The sequence below is a fragment of the Piliocolobus tephrosceles genome, chromosome 8, assembly GCF_002776525.5.
Source record: "Piliocolobus tephrosceles isolate RC106 chromosome 8, ASM277652v3, whole genome shotgun sequence".
Classification (NCBI taxonomy): Eukaryota; Metazoa; Chordata; class Mammalia; order Primates; family Cercopithecidae; genus Piliocolobus; species Piliocolobus tephrosceles.
Genome location: NC_045441.1, coordinates 97,374,114 through 97,396,872, shown reverse-complemented (window position 1 = coordinate 97,396,872; position 22,759 = coordinate 97,374,114). Strand labels below are relative to the sequence as shown.

The 22,759-nt window shown below is 41.8% G+C and overlaps 1 protein-coding gene, 1 long non-coding RNA gene and 1 pseudogene across 3 annotated transcripts in view; 1 reads left to right on the top strand and 2 right to left on the bottom strand.

The window, feature by feature from the left end:
- LHFPL3 (LHFPL tetraspan subfamily member 3) overlaps positions 1-22,759 on the bottom strand; it is a 566,970-nt gene that overhangs the window by 98,047 nt on the left and 446,164 nt on the right. The window lies entirely within an intron of this gene.
- LOC111526699 lies at positions 7,495-17,593 on the top strand. Its single transcript, XR_002726467.2, has 4 exons — positions 7,495-7,628; positions 9,746-9,866; positions 12,626-12,877; positions 17,132-17,593. It is a non-coding gene; the product is annotated as an uncharacterized LOC111526699 (long non-coding RNA).
- Positions 14,350-15,439, bottom strand: LOC111526695 (annotated as a pseudogene).

Sequence of the window (22,759 nt, the reverse complement as noted above, 5' to 3'; positions counted from 1 at the left end):
GACAACAAACGGAAAGGCTCATGGTGTCTCAGACACCAAGAAAAGTTCTGAGTTGCTACCTTGGTACTCCTGAATTTTCACTTGTTTCAATTTCATCAGCATTTGAGAAAAAATTCTTTGTATTATTGCATTCGGGTTAACAAATTATCAAATAATAGTTTAAACCTTTTTTGTTGGTGGGACACATTAATTCGGCAGACTTACTTTGCACATCCTTCAGTGTTGTGTGCATTCTTTAAAACAGCTTTCTTTCATAATGACATAATCAGCTAGAGGTGACAGCAATAAATGTCCTCATGTTATTTCAGGTTCAGCCTTCAAAATGAGAATGAACTAAAAGTGGAAAGAACTTTAATATATGCATTCATTTATGCTGGCATTGACAAAGACTGATGCCTAGCGTCAGCATGTCATCTGTCATAATAATAATGATAATTGCTAATGATTATCACAACCATGGCAACAACATGCTGTCATCTGGATATGAAATGATGCTACTAATGCAGAGTCAGTAGACTATCTTTTTTGAAATGTTTTTCCTTCTAGGATTGGGGATATATGTATGCTCATCCTTCCTTGCTCTCTTGACTGACCTCCATTAGGAATCTCACTTAGAGCCGGTCATGGTGGCCCATACCTGTAATCCCAACACTTCGGGAGGCAGAGGCAGGATGATAAATTTGAGCCCAGGAGTTCAAGGTCAGCCTGGGAAACCTGGTGAGACCTCATCTCTACAAAAAAATAAAGTTAAAAAATGAGCCAGGCACAGTGGTGAGGACCTGTAGTTCCTGCTACTAGGGAGGCTGAGGTGGGAGGATGGATTGAGTCTGGGAGGTTGAGGCTGCAGTAAGTCATGATTGTGCCACTGTACTCCCGCCAGGGAGACAGAGGGAGACCCTGTGTCAAAAAGAGAAAGAAAGAAAGAATGAACGAACAAAAGAAAGAAAGGAGAGATCTCATTTTAGGCAGGCTGCCTTTGACCAGATTTTATTCTGACTCTAACCTAAAGCCGAAGACAGTTCTAACACATCTGGAGGTATTCCTGGACCACCTGATATGAGAGAAGCTATAAGGGAAGGACAGGGCAGTAATCGTGAGCTGCCAGTTTATTTTGGCATCTACAGTGACAACAACCATAAAATGTGTCTTACTTAAACACCATAGAGTGATAAAAAAAAGAAATGATTTCCTTAAATATTTTCCTGGTGGAAAACATTTTGGTCAAGGATTTCTCAACCTCTGACCTACTTCTGCCTACTTGAGATCTTCAGTTGACTACCTTGTTGGTTCCTCCAGCTTCAATATATTCCAAAACTAGAATTGCCATGTGTCTGGTCTGCCAAATACCAGCTATATTGTTGTCCCAATAGCACTAATAATACCCTCTTTTATTTCTGAACATGTGCCAGTTTGGACAAAAAGCGATATGGGCATCGTACCCCAAAAGGAGCATATGCCCTTCCTATCCCAACTTCCCTCCACATCCCTGAGCTTGCTACCCCACTGATGACCCCTTTCTCAGTTACTGCACCATCATTCTTCCTGTGGCTCAAAGTAGAGCAGGAGAATCACCCTCTCTCTTCAATTCTTCTGGGTTCTACCTCTGCAACCTCTCCAACCAAATTCTTCTCTCCAGTTGCCTGCCACATACACCATCACCTCTTGCTTGGGCTATTCCTTGCAGCCTTTCCCCTGGTTCCTGTGCCTCTAATCTTGCTTCTTCAATTTGATTTCCACCCTTCTGAGCCACAGTCTGATCATGCCATCCCTGCCCAAATCCCTGCAATGGCTTCTCATTGTCCTTGGATGAAGTCCACGACCCACAGAGCCCATCATGGCTAGCCTCTGGCTACTACCTTAGGCACTCCTCATGTTATCCTTTCCCTTCCAGGCACTCAGAACTTCAGGTGTTAGCAAGCACTGTGCCCATGCTCTCTCTGAGTCACTGCACATACAACTCCCCTGTTCTGACATATTTCTCTGTTCAACTGGCTGGCTTGCTCCTTCATATTTTAGCTTAGTTGTTGCTTCCTCCAAGAAGCTTTGCATAACCCATTTAGGCTAAATTCAGTGTTCCTGCCTGGTACAGCCTGCATTTGCATCTTCCTTATTGCAGCACTACCACAATTTATTCTATTACTTTCTCATAGACTATAAGCTCTGAATGGGTGGGAACTATGTCCATCTCACTCATTATTGTACCCCAGCACCTGGCTCTGTGCATAACACATTCTTGGTGCTCAAAAACGATTCATCAACCAAATGGCTAATACTCAATCCAGGGTATCTGAGCTACAATACAATGAGCTTCCTCTGTGCTGGATGGGTAAGATTCTTCTCTTGCCTTCCATAATAAACTCTTTAAGCCATCCATTTTGTACTATATATACTATAAAAATTGTATGTTATATGATACAATATTATTTATAGAAATACTATTTATCAATAATTGAAAATTAAAGGTGCTGTTATTGTGAGAGTGCTAGTAATAGAATTTAAGAAAAAACGTCAAAAATTAGTAAACACAATTGTCCTTGGATAGGGGCTTTGGGATTTTTCCTAACAGAAAATCTGTCCTGTATCCAGGTTGAGTCCCTCAAAGGCAGAACGTGGATGGTCACTTTAGTATGGACTGCAACATTAACTAATCTGTTCTCCTAAGTAGAAATTGGAAAGAGATTTTCACATATTCACTCTCTTCAGCACATGTACTAAGAAAAGAATCTCAAGGCATATGTACCACCCCTGCCTGTCTCAGCAACCTGACATTTAGGAAAAGGGTGTTAAAGATCTATAAACTTCTGGATAGCTCCAGGCTAAAATATCTGTACCTTATGCTTGTTCTTTAAACTCTTGTCAAAAGGATCCAAGATCCGGCTGGGCACACGGGCTCACGCCTGTAATCCCAGCACTTTAGGAGGCCGAGGTGGGCGATCACTTGAGGACAGGAGTTCAAACCAGCCTGATCAACATGGTGAAACCCCGTCTCTACTAAAAATACAAAAATTAGCTGGGCCTGGTGGCACCACCTGTAATCCCAGCTACCCAGGAAGCTGAGGCAGGAGAATTGCTTAAACCCAGGAGACGGAGGTTGTAGTGAGCCGAGATTGTGCCACTGCACTCCAGCCTGGTGACAGAACTAGACTCCACCTCAAAAAATAGAAAACAAACAAAAAATCTAACATCTATGGGGTTGGGGTGAAAGGGCAGCAAAGGACCAAATGGTGATTAATGAAATAAGTGCTTTGTTGGGTATTACCCTAAAATCAAGAGATGTCTTAATGGTAATAATCTTTGTTTTTGTTTTTGTTATTTACTTGTTAGACCCACTGGCCTTAGAGTATCTAATAAACCTTGGCTTGCATTGTGTGTAATTACTGCAAGTTGATGGAATCACACACTGATAGAACAGAAAGACCAAAGACTTACCTCTCAATCCAAACTCCTGCCACCCAGAGCTTTTGCCTCAAGTTTCTGTCTTTTTCACCTCTTCTCCTCCAGTTTCAGAGTTTCCACCATGTAGTGGAAAGAGTACTGGTTTTGGAGTCATTAAGCCCGCAAAATACTTATTGAGTACCAGCTAGTCACTAGGTACAATTCCAGTGCTGGGCCCTAAGTAGGCCAGTCACAGAGATATAGGTTCCAGTCCCAGCCCTGGCACTTTCTAGCTGAGTAACCTTGGGCAATGTAGCCTCTCCAGCCACCGATGAAATGGGTAGTAATTTTTGAAATGAAATTAATAATACTTCTGCCATACCAAAAGTAGGAGTTGGTGGGTTCAACTGGAAAAATGAATACAAAGTAAGAGTCTGACAGTGTTTTGACATAGCTAGCAGGTTCTTGATAAATGGTGCCATTTAAAATAACCTGGGAATTTCAGTTTCTGAAGGAAGTGGGCACAGTTTGCTATTCTGTGCCTCTTCACCTTGATCAGTGGAAGAGTGTGGCTGATGGGGGAGAAGGGTAGGTTGAGACTCAAATACTGCTACTCAAATCCCAGGCACAGCCGTAATGTGAACTTATCATGCCACTTTTCTGTCTTCAGCTGAGATGTAGTATAGTCCTGACCAATGAGACGGTATTTCAGACTGCCTCACTGCAAATAAACACTCTGGTTGAATGCACAAAGGAGCCAGGAAGTATGATTTCTTCCAAAGAATGTCCATCTGTGATTAATGACCAGTTGTTCACCAACGTATTCAATCAGGACATTCAGAAACTTCAATCATGAGTGTGCTTTAGACATTCAGTGAGTGGTTGGATAAAGTACAAAGATAGAAAAGACACATCTTGCAGAGACTGTTCACATCTTTTGTATTTCACAGAGGGGAGGCCGACTCAGTTAATTCATTCTCTTCTCCCTGCTGCTGCTCCTTCTCTTCCCCTTCTTTTCTGTGACTTCATCATTATTATCATCAGTAGTAGCAGCAGCATTAACTCTTACTGAGAACTTGTTATGGTCCAGGTGTTGGGCTAAATAAGACCTTTATGTGAGTTTGAGAAGCCTGTGTATCTCTTGTCAATCTGACAATTCAGAAGAGGATTTTGAGCTGGAAATAACACTTCGAGAGTTGGAGTCTGTATTCATTTTCTAGGGCTGCTGAAACAAAGTACCACAAATGGTGTGGCTTAAACAACTGAAATTTATTGTCTAGCAGTTCTGGAGACTGGAAGTCCAGGACCAAGGTGTCGGCAGGATTGATTCCTTCTGGTGGCTGTGAGGAAGAATCTGTTCCATGCCTGTCCCCTGGCTTCTGTGGTTTTCTGGCACTCTCTGGCATTCCTTGGTTTGTGGAAACATCACCCCAACCTCTTCTCTGCTTTCATCTTCACATGGTGCTCTCTCTGTGCATGTCTGTCTCTGTATCCATGAGGACTTTGTTTCCAAATAAAATTACATTCTGAGGTACAGGGGGTTAGGACTCTAATATATATATATATATATTTTTTTTTGGTGGGGCACATTTCAACCCCCAACAGGGTGATAGAAATAAATGAAATTATTAGGAAGAACATGTAGATGGAAGAGAGGACTGAGAAAAAGAGGATTTCCAAGAGTATTGTTTAATGCCCGAAAGATATTATGAGTAAAATGAAGCCATGGGTCCAGCAGCAAGGAGAGTGGGGGCGAGTGCCTGATCTCAGGCATGGTCCACAGCAAGACTTTGTTGGGTTCCCTTTGATCATTTCCTGAGCCAGCCTCACAGGCACTTGGAAATATTTTGTTCACAACTGAATGAAGCCAAAGGATTTCCTTGCACTAAAAAATAATTAATCTTCAATCTAGAATTGTCAACAGAATTTAATCAATTCAGTTTTCTTTTTTCCATGTTGAAAACACTCAAAGAACATAATGGACATTCATCCTAAAAAGATCCTAAGAGCTTCTTCATTTTAGTCAGCACTCAAGGGAAAATGTTTACAGTCACAAAGACAACATGTGTCCTTACTGGAAAGAGAACTTCAACATTCTGTTTCCCAGAATCTAAAACTCGCATTTGTAACGAATACAACTTTAGGGTTCAATGCAATCCCTTTATTGGTTTAGAAATCTGCAGAGATCAAGATCAGTTTAAGGGTTCCTAGAATAAACTCTTCTAGAAAAATTTCCCCTAATAGATTGAGTTTTATCTTGAATTAATAATTCAAAAGATATAATGAGTGTCTAAATAATCTATGAATAACTTAGTCCTGAACTAACTGAAACCTAAGTATGAGTGAAAGCATTATGCTTTGTGGCATATACTTTCCCAAATGACCTAAATGTCAGTTAGAAAAAGATGAGTGAGCTTCCCTCCAATCTTGTTCTGTGTCTGAAAACTTGCATGAGCCACAGCCATGTGACAGACAGAGCTGTTTCTTTACCAAAGACTGCCGTACTTCCCGCATTGTCAGTCATACGCACTAAAACACGGCCTGCAGCAGGCTTTAATTACCATGAAGGCACCACCTGTCTTCTTTTTAGTGCTTAATCATGAAACATATCATGGTTTACAGTACAGTGTGTTTGAAATACTATGCTGAGCTGCAGAATCACAGAATCCACAGAGGAAGAGAGCCCAGGGTTCAGAGAAAGCAATGTGGCTAGGGTTAACCTAGTAAATCCTATTCCCTGAGGGCTGTTCTAGAGGGATCCAGACTAAAAACTGTAGATGGTATGAGAAGAGAGGGGTTTGGGATCAGCCTAAAAAGCCCCATAGGAAAGCATAAATCTGACTGGATTATGGCACTCCTAAGAGCTGGGAGACCGTGGAGACTGACTGAAGGAAAGGCTTTGTGCTTTGGTGGCTGGAAGCTTTTGTGCAGCTCTGTGAAGCCTCCTTTAGTGCAACTGCAGTCTGGGCTCTATGGGGCTGCAGCTGTGCAACCCTCGAGGGGGTGAACAAGGCAGGGAAATAGGAAGGAACTGAAGACAGAAAGAAGGCTGATGTGGGACCATGTAGTCAACTCTGGCCATTCACGGCAACTTCCAGATAGGAGAGGACCTCAAATTGTAACAGGTGACAACTGTCTACATCGCTACAGATAGTTGTCACTGGCCATTAACAATGACTACACATTCATTTGAGTCACATCTCTTTCAAGAAGCAATTATTTTGGGGTCCAAAATGCTTGTATACCCTTTAGTTCTGCACCTTCATATTATGTAAACTAGTACTGCCCTAAGTAGTTGAACTTAAGGGATGCTAAGAAGGGCCCCAGATATCGTCTCAGTATCTCTCACAAGAATGCAATCAAGATATTGGTCAGGTCTGATTTCTCCTCTGAAAGCCTGACTAGGAAATGATCTGTTTTCAAGCTCACATAGTAGTTGGCTAAATTCAGTACTTTGAGAGCTATTGCATTGAGCACCTCAGTTTTTAGCTGGCAGCCACCCTCAGTTTTTTGCCATGTGGGCCTCTCCAACATGGTAGCTTGCTTCATCAAAGCTTGCAAGCGGAGAAGGCAATAGAGAGAGTTTGATAGCAAGAAGAAAATCACAATCTTATGTAACTTAATCATGGAAGTGACATCTCATCCCTTTTGACATAGTCTATCGGTTAAAAGCATGTTACAAAGTCTTGCCCACACTCAAGGGGGAAGAGCATTATAAAAGGGCAGAACACCAGGAAGTGGAGATCACTGGGGTGTCATCTAGAGGTTGCCCACCACAGGGAAGAAAGTGATGGCAGATATCCATTGTTTTTTTTCTGGTTGCTATCCATTCCTCCTTCTTCTGGTAATTATACCTAGATTTTCCTTTGACGAATAGGCCCCTCCACCATTTCCAAATGTTTCTGGCAGTCTCAGCCCCAGATGTTGAAAAGTGACTCAAGCTGGAGAATCAGCATATCACATGTCTGGGTTCACAGTAATGAGTTTAGAGATGGACATGTGATCCAACAAGGACATATGATCCAATTGGACATGTGATCTGATGAAGAGCAAGGAAACTTTCTTGGGAATCCTGGAAAGATATGCTCTATTTTTTAGATTGACTTAAAACTAGAGAGGATCTAGAAACTGGAGCTGCTGCCTGTGTCTGCAAAGATGTGAAGCCCAAGACTGAAATTAACATAGCGGAAGAACTAAAAGAGATGTTGAGTCTTGGTGCTATTTGTTGAACCAGTCCTGAATCCAGCTGTGTCGTAAGTGAATTATTCCTAACGTGATCGATCCAGTTTGGGTCCAGTTTTCTGTGATCTATAACTGAAGGGCCCTAATTGACACAGGAGAGGAAACTCTTACTTGACACATTTTAGGGTCATGAAAATCCTGTATCTCTTCTGAAGACAACTTTTGCATCCTCCACAGTTTATTCAGAGTCGACAAATTATTTTACCTAGAGCGACAGATTTAAAATACTTAACCCATAAAAAATTTTTCTAAAGTGCAGCAGTTTTTAAAATTTAATTTAATTCTTTTGAAACAGGGTCTCATTTTGCTGCCTAGACTGGAGTGCAGTGGCACTATCACAGCTTAATGCAGCCTCAACCTCCTAGGCTGTCACTCCTCCCAAAATACACAAGTTTTGAGATACTTTATCAAACCTTCCCTCAATGATGAAATAACTTGCATAATTATCACTTTCCTTCCATCTTTAACTTTGACTTTGTTGTATTTCTAGTAGCCTAGAGAGAAACAGGGCCCAGAGATATTAGAATTTTAGCCATCTACACATATTGTATAGAAGTTTATAGCTTCTCTTAGAGCAGATTTCTGTCTAATACACTTAAAAATCAAGTCATACTGCAATAAAATGCTTTGATTGATGCACATGGGATCCTTTGTAGATTCTAAAACCCCCTTATTTACTCTTACTCTAGAAATAAAGGACCACATATTAACATTTAAATTTACTTCAGCTTGTGCGAGAGTCTGTTGTTGACTTTGCCTGGGTTCTATGTTAGCTTGAAGGCTGAATGTGTGAATACACTGTGTGGGAGCACACACCAACTGGTTGAGTGGTAGGGCCATTAACAAGAAACAAACAGACATATAGTTTAATAAGCCACCAATATTCCACCAATGTTCAGGCTGTTGTTATTTTTATGACACAGTAAGGTAGTACCTAAAATCTAATCTCTGAATACAGTTCACTTATTTTCAGAGACAAGATGGGGATAATGGTTATACTGCAATCGTTAAAGGAATGGCAATATAATTTCAGATATTAATATTTGAAATTATATTTACTTAATAAGCATATATTGAGTACTTGTGCTGAATGCTCTATAAAATGCTGGTACTTAATTTTTAACAATGCTACAAATATCATAGTATAGTAAGTTTCTGTGGCTAAGCCTGACATTAATTTATCAAGGCATGCTGAAGAATATTTGATTATTGGATATAGTGCAATACCAAAACTATGTAAATAATAGGCACATCTGGTTCATGTAATTTAAGAGAGGTAAGGGTAGGGAATGTTCCCTAGATAAGTTCATTCATCAACAAAGATATATTTCGCCCTTACTACATGTTAGGTCCAAGGGCTGTTACATACAGTTGGGTAGTTTGTGCACCGTACAAAGGTACCTACTCAGGAGGGTAAGTGGGCGCTAAAACCAAGTCTTCCTTATATTTGCCAGACATTTGCCCTGGCATGGGAGTGGTTTCATCCCAGGAGAGAGTGATGTTTCTAACTTGCTAATTGGCCAGATGTTCCTCTGCTAAGCTGAGTAGGATGGAAGGAGTGAGCATCATAGAAAGATGTGGCTACAAAGAGGAACACACACATGGTTCTTGCCCTTTAGGAGTTTAATTCAAGCATGAGGTTAGTTATGCAAACTGAAGATCATGATAAAATGTCATAAAGACTAATAATGATTTTGGAACATATGGTCATGGCCTTGGAACTATAAGTTGAGGAGCATGGTCCACAAACTTTTATCTTTCTAATTTGTGAATAGAATAGAATATTTGAAATTGGTACTTGTGGCTTTCTGGTTGCCATAGGCATGTACATAGTGTAAAGGGAACAAAAGAGTTGTTGATAAATTTGACTTGGGGAATGAAAGGAATTAGAGAGGATGTCAAAGAAGTGGTATGTTGGATCTGGATCTTGAAGGGAAATAGCAAGTGCAAAGATTAGTGAAGTGAAAGCACTTGGTCCATTATAGGAATGGTAAATAACTGCTAGGGCTTGAACTTGGAATGTGTGAGAGAGGGCAGAGGATATATAAGACTGAGGTTAGAGCAGGAGTGATTAGGAAGAGGTTTCTGGGACAAGCTTTGGAGTATGATAATCACCCTTTATTCACAGGGAGTCAGCCCAGTTTTTAAAGCTGGAGAGCATCATATTTTAGAAAGATCAATGTGGGTGAGGACACATTAAAAAGAGAAGACCTGGAGGAGGGGACACCACTCAGGGTTATAACCTCCAGGTAAGAGATGATCAGTGTGAATCTTGGCATTGGCATTGGGGTTGGAAAGGATGGAACTTAGATGTGAGACAGCTCAGAGATACGGTCTACAGGCTAGTCTACTGTTAGACGCGCATTGTCTTATTCTACTTGGGTTCTATACCAGAATACCTTAGCCTGGGTAACTGATAAACAACAGAAATTAATTTCTTACAATTTTAGAGCCTGGGAAATCCAAGATCAAAGTGCTAGCAGATTCAGTGCCTGTTCCTATAGCTAGTACCTTCTCTGTGTCCTCACATGGTGGAAGGGGAGGGAAGCTGTCTTCTCTCTCTGTCTCTCTCTCTCTCTTTTTTTTGAGATAGGGTTTGCTCTGTTGCCCAGGCTGGATCAGTGGCACTATCATGGCTCACTTCAGCCTTGAACTCCCAGGTTCAAGCAATCCTCCCACCTCAGCCCCTACAAGGATTACAGGTGGGTGTCACCACGCTCAGCTAATTTTGTATTTTTTGTAGAGACAGGGTTTCACCTTGTTGCCCAGTCTGGTCTCAAACACCTGAGCTCAAGTGATTTGCCCGCCTCACCCTCCCAAAGTGCTGGGAATACAGGCGTGAGCCACTGTGCCTGGCCCAACATCTTTTATAAGGGCACTAATTCCATTCATGAGGACAGAGTGCTCATGGTTTAATCACCTCCTATACCCTATCACATTGGGATTAAGTTCCAACATATGAATTTTGGGGAAACACCAAAAATTTCGGGGAGACACCAACATAGCAGGGGTAGAGAAAGAGGTAGGGAAGAAAGGTTAATAGTGATGCTTTTTGTGCAATAGTGTCAAAAAGTCTCACTACAGCACAAATTGTGAAAACAATAGCATTTTTATCATTTATTACTTAGTTAATTGTCTTTGATAGCTCTCCATCCAATGGTAAGAGAGAAAGAAACATAAAGTAAAACAACAAAAAACTTGGCTGGGCATGGTGGCTTATACTGTAATCCCAGCACTTTGGGAGGCTGAAGCGGATGGATTACAAGGTCAGGAGATTAAGACCATCCCAGCTAACACGGTGAAACCCTGTCTCTACTAAAAATACAAAAAATTAACCGGGTGTGGTGGCACGTGCCTGTAATACCAACTACTCGGGAGGCTGAGACAGGAGAATCACTTGAACCCAAGAGGTGGAGGTTGCAGTGAGCACAGATCGTGCCACTGCACTCCAGCCTGGGTGACAGAGCGAGACTCCATCTCAAAAACAAAAACAAAACAAAACAAACACACACACACACACACACACACAAAACAAAACAAACAAACAAAAAAACTTTGGTACTAATTAGAGAAAGCTCAGTTTCTTCCAAGTTAAAATAGTTCCTTTCAGGTTAACACCACCTTTTCTGGTTACATTCAGGCTTTCAGGGTCTTCTCTTTTTACCCTGCCCACGAACCCCCCAGCCCCCTTATATGGGTGCAGAGCAAAGCTTATCTGTCATCACCATGATGGGAAGGGCCTTTCCAGGTCTTGGCTGGTCCTATTGTGAGTGCCCTACCTGAGCTGGGCTGGTCCCTGGGCCTGGGGACTTTGTGCTAGTGTCCCTGGTATGCTCCGTCATGCGTGATCCTTGGGGTCCCCTGTTGCTTCTGTGCACCATTTCAGCCATATCCTTCCAGTTCAAAGTCTTTGCATTCTTCAGTTTCTGTGTCCAGATCTTAAGGCTCTTCTACACTATGGCTGTTCTCAGAACCTCTCTCGTCCCCCTTGGGATAAGCAGGAACTCCTGGAATCCCTGCATACATGGGGCAGCCCTTGGGAAACTGGAAACATAGTCTTAGTCCCACATGCCTGATCTCCTCCCTCATTTTTTCTAATCTGTAGCTCAAGTGCCAGATGAATGTGGAATTCTCTGTGAGGCTGGTAGCCTCCTAAAGGGAAGCCAAGCCAAGGTCCTTTCTGTTTTGGGGGCCCCAGGAGCTTATCTGGATCTTTTATTGCACTTTGCCTCCTGTTTCCTCTTTGGTTTTTTGCTCCGGAGTTGAAGGTGTGTGTAGGTACTCTAATATCTCAACTCCTGCGCCATCTTCTCCAGCTCCTCCTTTCAACAATGTCTGCCTGGCTAGCAAGAAAAGGAGCTGGGTCACTAAGAAATACTCAAAGAGGTGTTTGGATGGGTGGGTAGATGATGGGAGGAGGTGGCAAAGGTTTGGGTGGGGGTGTGAAGGAACAATTAATTCAGTCTAGACAGGTTGACTTTGAGGTGTCTAAGTATTCCAAGACATCCTGCATTTGACAGGTGGGGGAAAGAGGGTTTGGAGATCAATAGGGATTGTGGCCAGAGTTACTGGTTATGGGTGCTTGAGACAATGGGAATGGATAAGTTTAAGGAAGGCATGTAGGAAGAGGGAAGTGGGCGAGAGCAGTTAGAGGAAGGGGAGCTGGAAGAAATGTAGGTTAGGAGTGGTTGGAGAGGTAGCAGGAGAAAACGGAGACAGCACTCATTCTCAGGAGTGAAGCCTGGGCCCCAGTCACATACAGAACCCACAGACCTTGCAGGCTTCTTGGAAGGCTCAGCTCACAAAACCTCACTAAAAAAATTCTCTGAAGTTCATCTTGCCTTTCAAATAAGAGAGAAATATATTAGGCAAGCTGAGATGTAAACTGAATTATTGATGTGGTAGCTTTTCAAAGGGAAGGCAACATTAGCCTTAGGTATAAGGACATCTTTGGTTTAGGGAAAGCAAGTCCTACCATGACCTACCTTTGTAACATTTTAAATTTCAGTTCACATTTTAGCACCAAAAGACCAAAGCCTAGACCTGAGATTTTGCATTTGCAAAAAGGAAGATCACCTGGAAGAACAAAATAGGAGACTCCTGCTCCCAGTAGGCTTGGGTCAGGGAGATGGCCGTTGGCATCATTGTGGAGTAGGAAGATGGAAAACAACTCCCAGAGATCCCAACAGCCGAACACGTGCTTGGGCAGCGGCTGCAGGTGAAGTCATGGGAAGGCAACTCATGAAGGGCATTAATCAAGGTAAAAGCAAAATGAAAATGAGGTTCTTCGGGGCACGGTGTGTGGGAAGCAACAGCATGATGGAATCATTAGGAGAGATGCCCATGACTCCCCCGCCCAGCAGGGTCTCTTGTCTCTGCAGGGGTCCCTGCTTCCATCTCCTAAGGTGCAGGCAGAGAGGGCAGAAGCCAGGATCATCAGTGCCCAAGGTGGTGAGTCGAAGAGTGCATGCTTCCCCTACTATGTCGTGATATAGATGGAGGCCAGGATTTGGGGGCTCTGGAACACATCTCTCCCAGGCCTGATTGTTAGGAGAGGACTTAGGCAAGGTGCGGGCAATGCTGGTGCTTCACCTTTCCTTGCTGACCAGACAGACCCAGAAGGGCCGTTTGTCAAAACAAAGAAAATATCTTCCATGAGTGAGGCAAGTGTGGCTGCCTGGATGTGAATGTGCTGCACACCTTTCCCATCAGCAGATGTCTGAGACCCTTCTCCTCCTGACTTTGCTGGCCTGAGCATCAGCCTGTGAGGTCCAGGACCCAGAGACCAAGTCTTCTGGCTCCTAGGCTGGCACCCAACCTAACAACAATTTCTGTGCCTTCATATTTTCATCTCTGCAAGGAGGATAGCAAAAATAGCTCTCAAGTAGGGAATGACGACTGCATTTGAGAACAGGGGAAAAAAAAAAAAAAAAACTAAAAATTGAGCATCTTGTCACTAGGCAATTGTAACATGTTTTGAAGATTATGACCTAATCAAAATTACCCAGGTATTCTGCTCTGGAAACGCTCAACAACCAGACAGGATGTTTTTGAATGCAATAATAAAAATTATCTCTAGGAGCAAAACCCACTGAATCTTAAACATTCCTGCCAGAGAAGGAGCACTCTCCAAGTCCTTCTCGGCTTATACTAAAGAATTCCACACAATTCATTCCTGTTGTGGTAGTTAGTAAAACCTTACAATATACACAGGTCAGAGCCAATCCAAAGAAACAAGCAAAAACAAGAGGTAGTTTTAAAAACGTTCTTCAAAGAAGATGTAGATGAATATATGGAAGAAGTATTATAGTTATTATTTACTAAACAATGTGAAGCTTTTCTATTTTATTTTCCTTTGAGAACTAGGCTTTCAAAGAAATATTCCGAGACTTTCTAGCACCTATCTTTCTGTTATTAGGATGACTTACGTTACACTGTATTTTTACACTTTAAAAAATATTGTCATTTAGAAAAAAGGCAATTAATTATAAGATGAAATGTATAGAATTATAAATTTCTTTTTTTTAACAAGCAATAGAAAATGCATTTTTATTCCATATTTTAAAAACATAGACTTTCTAGCAGCTTATAAATTTCTATTATAATAATAAATTGATACTTTGAGCCAAGAAAATGATATAACCAAAAATTCATTTGTACCCTTTGTTTAGGAGTGTTTTACATTTATGCATAATTTTGCTTTTATAAAAGATGATTGTTACAATCAGGTATACATCTACTTGGTTATGTCTAAGTTCTGTCTCTTAAAATATGTTCTTTTAGAGAATCCATTTAATCATCTTATTCTTTTCTTCAATTTTCTCCAAACAGTGGTAGAAGTACAATTTGATGGACAGAATAAACAAAATTGTTTTCGACCACACCCAGATCATACTGATATCTACAGTATAGTCCTGGCTACAAGGGAGCTCAACTCTAACTCGTGAAGTGGGCCTGGTTTAGAAAGTAATGATGAGGTGGTAACTAATGATAGTGCTAGTTGTTATCAAAAATTAACAACTTTAGGTATTTTTGTTTTGGGTTTTTGTGGTTTAGGTGCATCCAAAATTTCTTCATAGTCTGCACTCATTCCCTTTGCCCAGCGACCGACTGTGACCATTCGCTCTGAATTCTGACTTTCAGGGCAATCTTTCTTTAAATGTTCCACAGAGCCACAAAGTTTGCAGCCGCTACCATCAGCATAGAGTCCTTTGGGATTATCCGGACAAGATCTAGACAGGTGCCGCATTTCGCCACAAACAAAACATTTTGCAAAAGGAAATTCGCCAAGAGCCGGGTCTACTTTAGCTTTACACTTGGTTATTTCGTGCTCTGTGGACCCACACCTGTAACATATCCCAGTGCCCATGTCTTGATTTTCAAGGGCGGCAGGGCAATCTGCAATTCCATGACCAGGTTTTCTACAATGGAAACACACCATTGCATTTTTCTTTGCCACTTGTCTTTTTAATCTTCTTCCTTTCCGTCGACTTTCTTTAAAGCAACTGCAATTTCTTCCCTTACTTCCTCACTGTCTGTTGCTACAATTTGCCCATTGTGAACCATCTGTGAATTCTGTCTTAGGTATTCCATGAATCCATTCACATCTTCATTTAAGTACTCCTTTTTCTTTTTCTTTTTATGTTTTGCTTGGGTTGCATCATTTTTGAGGGATAGCCTATTGGCTTCAAGTTGTTTATGCTTTGGTAGGTTTTGGCTTGTTCCCTCAAAGGATCCCTTCTTCATGTCCTCCCATGATGTTGCAGGCAAGGGTCTCTTGTTACATGTGGTACTAACGCGGGCCCACCTGGTCATAATTTCATCAGAGGTACCTCACTGCCCTGAGGCGCAGCTTCTTACCGCGCACGAATCCCAGAATTATAAATTTCAATTAATTGTAAGATAAATTTTTTGTAGACTACATAACAGAGCAATAAACACTGCATAGGTGTAGTACTGTACACATTTCAATTAGTGATAACTTTCACATTTCAAAAATTTTTCAAAAACTAAAATATATTTTAGTAAATGTGATACTTAAAATTTTTGTCTTCTACTTTGTAGGTTATTTTTTCCACAGAGGCATTTCTGATCCTAAATAATCATTTACATGAATTCAGATTTTTTTGATCTCGGTAACTTTTTCTCCACATTTCTTGAGTAATTTATTTAACTTAAAATACTTAACAGAATGTAGATTCTTTTTTATTTCTTATATGCCAGGCATATGTCTAGATTATTTAAGAGACAAATTAGGAGTATTTTCTTTTTTGTTTCTCTTGAGGAGAAGATATGTAAGTGGCGGCCATGTTCAGTGGGAACTCTCAGGAAAACTGCTTGTTTCTAGTTCTAGGACATACTTGCTCACCTTGGCCTGCCATGCCTAACTGGGGTCATAAACCATGTGACACTGGTGTCCACCTCACATAGCACCCCCCGCCAACAGGACTAGATACCAAATGCTGACATCACCTGCTGCCATGATGTTATCTATAGTTTCTTTCTTTCTTTTTTTTTTTGTTTGTTTGTTTTTGTTTGTTTGTTTTTGAGACAGGGTCTCACTCTGTCACCTAGGCTGGAGTGCAGTGGCACCATCTCAGCCTACTGCAACCACTACCTCCTGGACTCAAGCGGTCCTTTTGCCTCAGCACCCCAGTTAGCTGGGACTACAGGCACATGTCACCACGCCTGGCTAATTTTTGTATTTTTTTTTGTAGAGATGGGATTTCAGCATTGGTACGCAGGCTGGTCTTGAACTCCTGAGCTCAAGTGACCCACCTGCCTCAGCCTCCTAAAGTGCTGGGATTACAGGTGTGAGCCACCGCACCTAGCCTATGTTGTTTGTAGTTTTATCAAGGACGGACTAAGGTATGTTGGAGTAAAAAAAAAGTGGATTTTGACAATGAAGGTTTATTTCTTGCTCATCTCCATCATAGGTTGGCTGGGGGCTCTGCTCCATGCTCCTCATTTGGGGATGTATACAGAAGAAGCAGCTACCACGTGAGCTGCTCTGCATTAATTAGTGTCTAATGCAAAACTAAAGATAGCTAAGGTGGCCTCATTTGGTCATTAAAGTTTCTAGCCTGGTGGTGACACGTGCCACTTCTGCTCACTACTCATTGACTGCAACAAGTCTCACAGCCCCACCCAGCCATTAGGAGCCAGGAGGTACAATCCTACCATGTGCCAGGAAGGTGAGAATTCAGAAATGCTGGGTGAACAGCATTAATGATGATCACAGTTGCGCATGCAGCGTGCATCTCCGCTTTCTCTTTCCTAGGAGATTGCTGACTTCGGTTAGTTTTCTATCTGTCCTCCATGCTTCCCATTAATTTAGGCAAAGCTAACCCCATTTTCTGACCCGAGGAGTGGACTTTGATGCACTTAAGCCAAACAAGATAATACAAACTAGTTGTGATTGGTTTAGGAAAGAACTCGAGATACAATTCAGGCTAATGAGATGCTATGCGAGGTTTGCAGAGGCTTTTGGAAAACTTTCTTTTCATTCCTTTAGGATATGTTCTAGGAGTAACTCCCTTGCTTTTCCTGGATGTGAGCGAGAAAGTGTGGACATCCAACTGTGACTGGCAGCCACTTTCTGACCAACGGGAGATCCAGTCTCAGGATGGAGCAGACACCATGCATGGTAAGAGCAGAGAGACAGATAAAACCTAGGTCCTTGATGAAATGATTGTCCACTGGATCAGCCACAGTTAAAGACTGCCTACTTTTGGACTTCTGGTTATCTTAGGCCAAAAATGTCCTTTTCATTTAAAGCACTTTGAGCTGGGTTTTCTAAGACCTAGCAGTCTCAACCATCCAAACTAATAAGCTGAGTTAACTAGATTTCCTGTCATGTCCTTCCTGCCTGATTGGTAGCCCTTGACTCCAATTTGGCCTCATTTTCCGTACCTTACTGGCTGCCTTTTCCTCTAATCATAGGTCACTTGGATGTAAAATATAGATTTACTTCAAACTCCCACTATCACATGCATTTCTTCTCTTACTGACTTCATGACCTTCAAATATGGCCTCATAATCATTTACTCTCTGCCAGGTTCCTCCAACTACTTAGATCACTCCTAGCCTGTCTTGATTAGCCACCTCCACACTAATGCCGAAAAGGATGCCAGTTTCTCGATATCTCTGCTTCTTAAAAAACGTGTCCTTTGTCTTGCTAAATTGTGTCTTCCCTACACACTTGTTGAAAACAAAGCAGCCCACCTGATCACACACTCTAAAATACAAAAGGTCAGTGAAGCAGTCCTCCACTGTGTCAGTGCACATGCTGTCACCAGGAGCGTTGTGACTTCAGGACACGCTTCCTCGAGCCCTAACTTGGGGCTGGACTATTGAGGCCTCAGCAAGCTGATTTAAAGCGGTACTGAAAAATCCCATCACATCCCATGTGTGAGCTGAAGAGTGACAGTGGGGCCAATTTCTACCGCACTTGTTACAGCAAAAGGCAGAAGCCCTGGCACTGGGGTGGGCAGGGGTGGGCTTTTTAGACCCATATTTCAATGGGCATATTTTAGGTGAATTCTAATAGGTACGAAGTTAATACACTTTGCATGTCTCCCATCCTGGCTCATTTGCTGCCTAAATGTAAGAAGCTATGCCAAAGTAACTTACTCAAGTAGTTTGGGGGAAGTCAGGGACAAGGCAAAGCTATGAGTAATCTAGGAAAAGGAAATATTCTAGGGGCCGTTTGGAGCTACAGGGAGTGGTGTATTGATGTGACTGGACATGTGGAGTTTAAATTGGCCTTTTCTGAATTATTAAGAGTTTCTGATTCATACCACGGAAGACCTGAACTTTTTAGATTTACTGTCCTTGTATCCAACAGGGATGATTCCAGAGAGATTTCTGGCAGGTTCTACAAAAATATTCTGAGACTGACAGTTGCTTTGGGGAATAAAAGACAGCATGTGTCTGCTTCTTTCAGCCCCTCTTCTTTCTTTCTGGCTCATTTTATCAAGTCATGCAAACCTTTCACTAATACAATTGAGGCTTATACACTGTTAGAAGAATCGCTGTCTTAATGAACATCATTTAAGGAAGAGAGGAAGAAAGAAAGAGGCGAGGGACAGGGAGAGAGAACAGAAGCCTGTTATCTTGCTGGTTTGGCTTGCTCTCATCCAGAAGGCTGACTTTCCGGCAATGGGAAGGAGGATGGTTCAAATTATGGTAATTAGGATCTTGTGTGGCAGCTCGTGATGTGCATTTCCTTCATTTCATTGTTTCTCTTCATGTTTGTTGGAAGACCAAATAATACACTTCTATGTTTGTGCCAAAGGATTATTCTTGGGATTCAGAAGACGAATGGCCGTCAGAGAGCCTGTCTGGCCCATCTTTCCGGAAAGGTTTTCAGTGGGATGAGGCAGGTGGCTTAGTAGAATCAGGTGACTTGTTTCTAGGGGACTTTAGAGGCTTTAGAAGAAAATAATAAGATTTTAAGAACTTCTCTGTGGATCTGTTATCCAGGTGCTAACCACCTAGTTGGATTATTATTATTTTTCCTTCTTCCTGCTACACATATTTTGTCTTCCAAGAGGCTCAAGTTGTAGGAAAAGCACACAGGGAGATAGGTATAGCTCATTTTCTTATCCAATGGAGGTTGCGGTAATTTCTCCTATTAGAACAGCAAATTCCCTCCAACCCAGACCTTGGTCTTTTCCCATTCATTGTGCGACGTGATTGGCAACATCTCACTGATGACACAGAGGATGATTCTTTCTAACTGCCAGTCAGTCACGGTGCAAGTCACCTTTAAATTCCCTTTATATTAAACAAGAAAAGAAAGGAACTGCTTGAAACACTGAACTGCTGGATTAGATGGAAATTCTTGTAGCCTATTTTAACAGAACCATAATTTCCAGCAGCTATTTTTGAGAAGAAACTATTAGAGAAACATCGGCTCTTGAATTTAATGTGATCGCACACATCACTAGCTGTGTGATGAACATCTGCTTTTAAAGTGGGGCTTACACTAACAGTAACCCTAATTCTACTTCTTTGCTATCAACATCAGCCCTGTGGTTCCAGTTATTCAACATCATTCCCCATGTGGCAAATTTACATAGCTTTCAATTTATGCCTTTTCGGGGAAGGCCTGTGGCAACTTTGTCCATGTTTTGATTGTTCTTTGAGTCACAAATAGCAGGAATACCAACGCTATGCATTCATCATGTGCCAATGATGACAACATCAAGAAGCTTCAGGTCTGGGGTTCTCTGGTCCACCATCTCATTTTGTGAAAGAAACTAGGGTTCAAGAGACTTCCCCAAAATTTGTTGTCTATTTAGAGCAGATTTGTTAAGAGAATGCAGAGGCTTTTTACTGTGTTTTATTGAAGTGTAATGTGTATTATACTTCTGTAGTGCACAAGAAAAAGTGTGCAGATCATATGTGTATGTTCAGTGAATTCACAAAGTGGGACATCTGTCTAGCCAGCACCCAGCTCAAGAAACAGCTCCAGTTCCTTTATGCTGCCTTCCCATCTACACCGAGCCTAAGAGTGATCCCATTGTGACTTTTAACACCTTAGACAAATGTTGCTTGTGTTTAAACTTTAGATTAATGGGTCTAAAAATCCTTAAACCAGTTCTCTTTCCACTACCACAGTTTCTTTGGGCACCACATTCTCCTATGGGAGATACCACAAAAAAGTTAGAGTTTCAAAAGTGAGACTGGGAAGGAAAACTACATTCAATTTTGACATCAGATTTTCATCCTAATCAAGTTGGCAGCTTTATAATCTTCCATAGTTAGAGACAAGGCTACTAGAGTTAAGTTGCTAAAAAATCAAACCAAAACAAACCCAGCTCTTGTCTGGTCAGCTGCGAGTGCAAGTCCAGCTGGTTGCTGCTTGGTCACTCTAATGACATAATATTCTGTGAGTGTGAGTTCAAACCATTCTTTAGAAAAACGTATTATGTTTTTGTGGCTGCTATTGATTTTTACCCTGACGTATTATTATTCTTGACAATATTGCTTTTTCATCACTGACATCTTAGTAAATCCAGAGTCAGAAATATCACTGGACTGCTTTTAAAATTTCTTCACAATGAAAAACCAGCTTTCTACATCTTATTTCCTCTAACGCAAAGCTAGCCTTTCTGTTCACCTGCTTTCATGTTGATTTAAACACTTGGTTTTCTATTACAAATATTTCCCACCTCTCCTCTATTTTTCCCCTCTTTTGTCCAGGAGGCAATGTAAATGTACATGCTTTATTAACCACCCAGTTGTGCAAGGACGTTCTGACTGCATCGTAGAAATGCTAGCAGGCCAGGCACAGTGGCTCACACCTGTAATCCCAGCACTTTGGGAGGCCGAGGTAGGCAGATCACCTGAGGTCAGGAGTTGGAGAATAGCCTGGTCAACATGGTGGAACCCCGTCTCTACCAAAACTACAAAAATTAGCTGGGTGTGGTGGCAGGTGCCTGTAATCCCAGCTACTCAAGAGGCTGAGGCAGGAGAATCGCTTGAACCCGGGAGGTGGAGGTTGCAGTGAGCCAAGATCATGCCATTGCACTCCAGCCTGGGTGACAAGAGCTAGACTCCATCTCAAAACAAAACAAAAAAAAGCTAGCAAATGCAGACTGATGGTCAGCTCGCAGGAAACATCAGATTTCCATCTTTTGGTCACACATCCCTCTTTGCACAGTCAGATACTTCCCAAAGCAGTTTTTTATGTACTGAGAGAAAGATAAGTGGATGCAGAATTGAGTTTACCAGCTATCCAAACTCTTTCAGCAAATTTGTGGATCATCTCATTTTTCTGCTCTGTGAGTTACTGAATATAAGAGAACCAGAATAGATCCTCCCTGTTTGGTAAGTGAAGGGGTAAAGTTATAGTAGCAAAAACAAGGTACAGGAACAAAGTGCTTGGGGGAGCTCTCCAGGAAACATTATATACAGCCTAGTATTCTCTTACCCAGAGGCAGCAGTCTCGAGGAACTGTAAGAGCCAATAGTGAAAAAGCTATTTAGTCATGGATAGTACCATGTCAAAGTGAACTAAAATAAGTAGCTGTGACAGAGATAATTAATTCATCTGTAATAGAGTCTGGATTCTCGGAGAATTCTAACAGTTTTTGGATTAAACTGGGTGAGAGACTTGTTATGGCTTCCAGGCCAGAAGCTGGCCAGAAAGTAGTTTGCTTAGAATTTTTGTTTCTATTTTTATTGGCTGTCAACATTCTAGCTAACGAGGAGGCTACCGGCACACACTTCTGTTCATTTTCCCTTCCAAGACACCTTCCTGAGTGTCCCTATCCATTGGATGCTTGTAGAGAGCAAGCCTTTGCCCTTGTGGGGTGAGGGAAAGGAGAGAAAGTGGGAAAGCAGGGATGACACTGATAGGAAATCTCTGTACCTTTGATTTCGAATGGGAATGTGATGCTTTTCTTTCATCACCAGTATTGAAACCTTGCTGTTTTGAACTTCTTAAAGATCCAATATCTCTCCACAACCTACGGAGAAACTGGAAGTAGGGAAGCTCCTTCAGGCAAACTCTCAGGTCCCCCCTGAGAGCATAATGTCACAAGAAAGAAAAACCTGAAATCATCCTGCAGCCACAACTAAAGATCTCTTAAATGCTGACTGTCAGCTGCAGCTGTTGTAGTTTTGCAAGCCAGGTGAATCAGGACATAGTCATCTTGGAATCTAAGAATTCAAAGACCTTGCATCCCTGGGGGAACAATATTTTCAATCAGGAAATGTATCCCTTAGTTCCCCTGAAAATCCGAACCTATCCTGTTCTTTGATCTGTGGAAATGGAAATGGAAATAGCCCAGAGAAGTTGAGATTCCCAAGTATGGCCAGGCAACCAGCGGTTCCAGCTGGTTCTGGGAGATCTTCCACAAATTTTAGTCGTTAACATTGTTTTTCTAGATCCAGAAAAGCACTATTTTTCTAGATCCATTGCTTCCAAAGATCCAGAAAAACAGTGATCATGTGATGTGGTTGGAGGCTAAAAATATCAAGGAGTCCGTGATGCAAAAGGAGAACGGGCCTTTAAGTAGGGTACCAATAATCTCAGCCCAAGAATGTAAGGCTACCAGGAATCCCTTCTCAATGCTTAACTCCATGATTAATTAAACTCTTCTGGCATTAAATTATGCCAGAATTAACCCTGT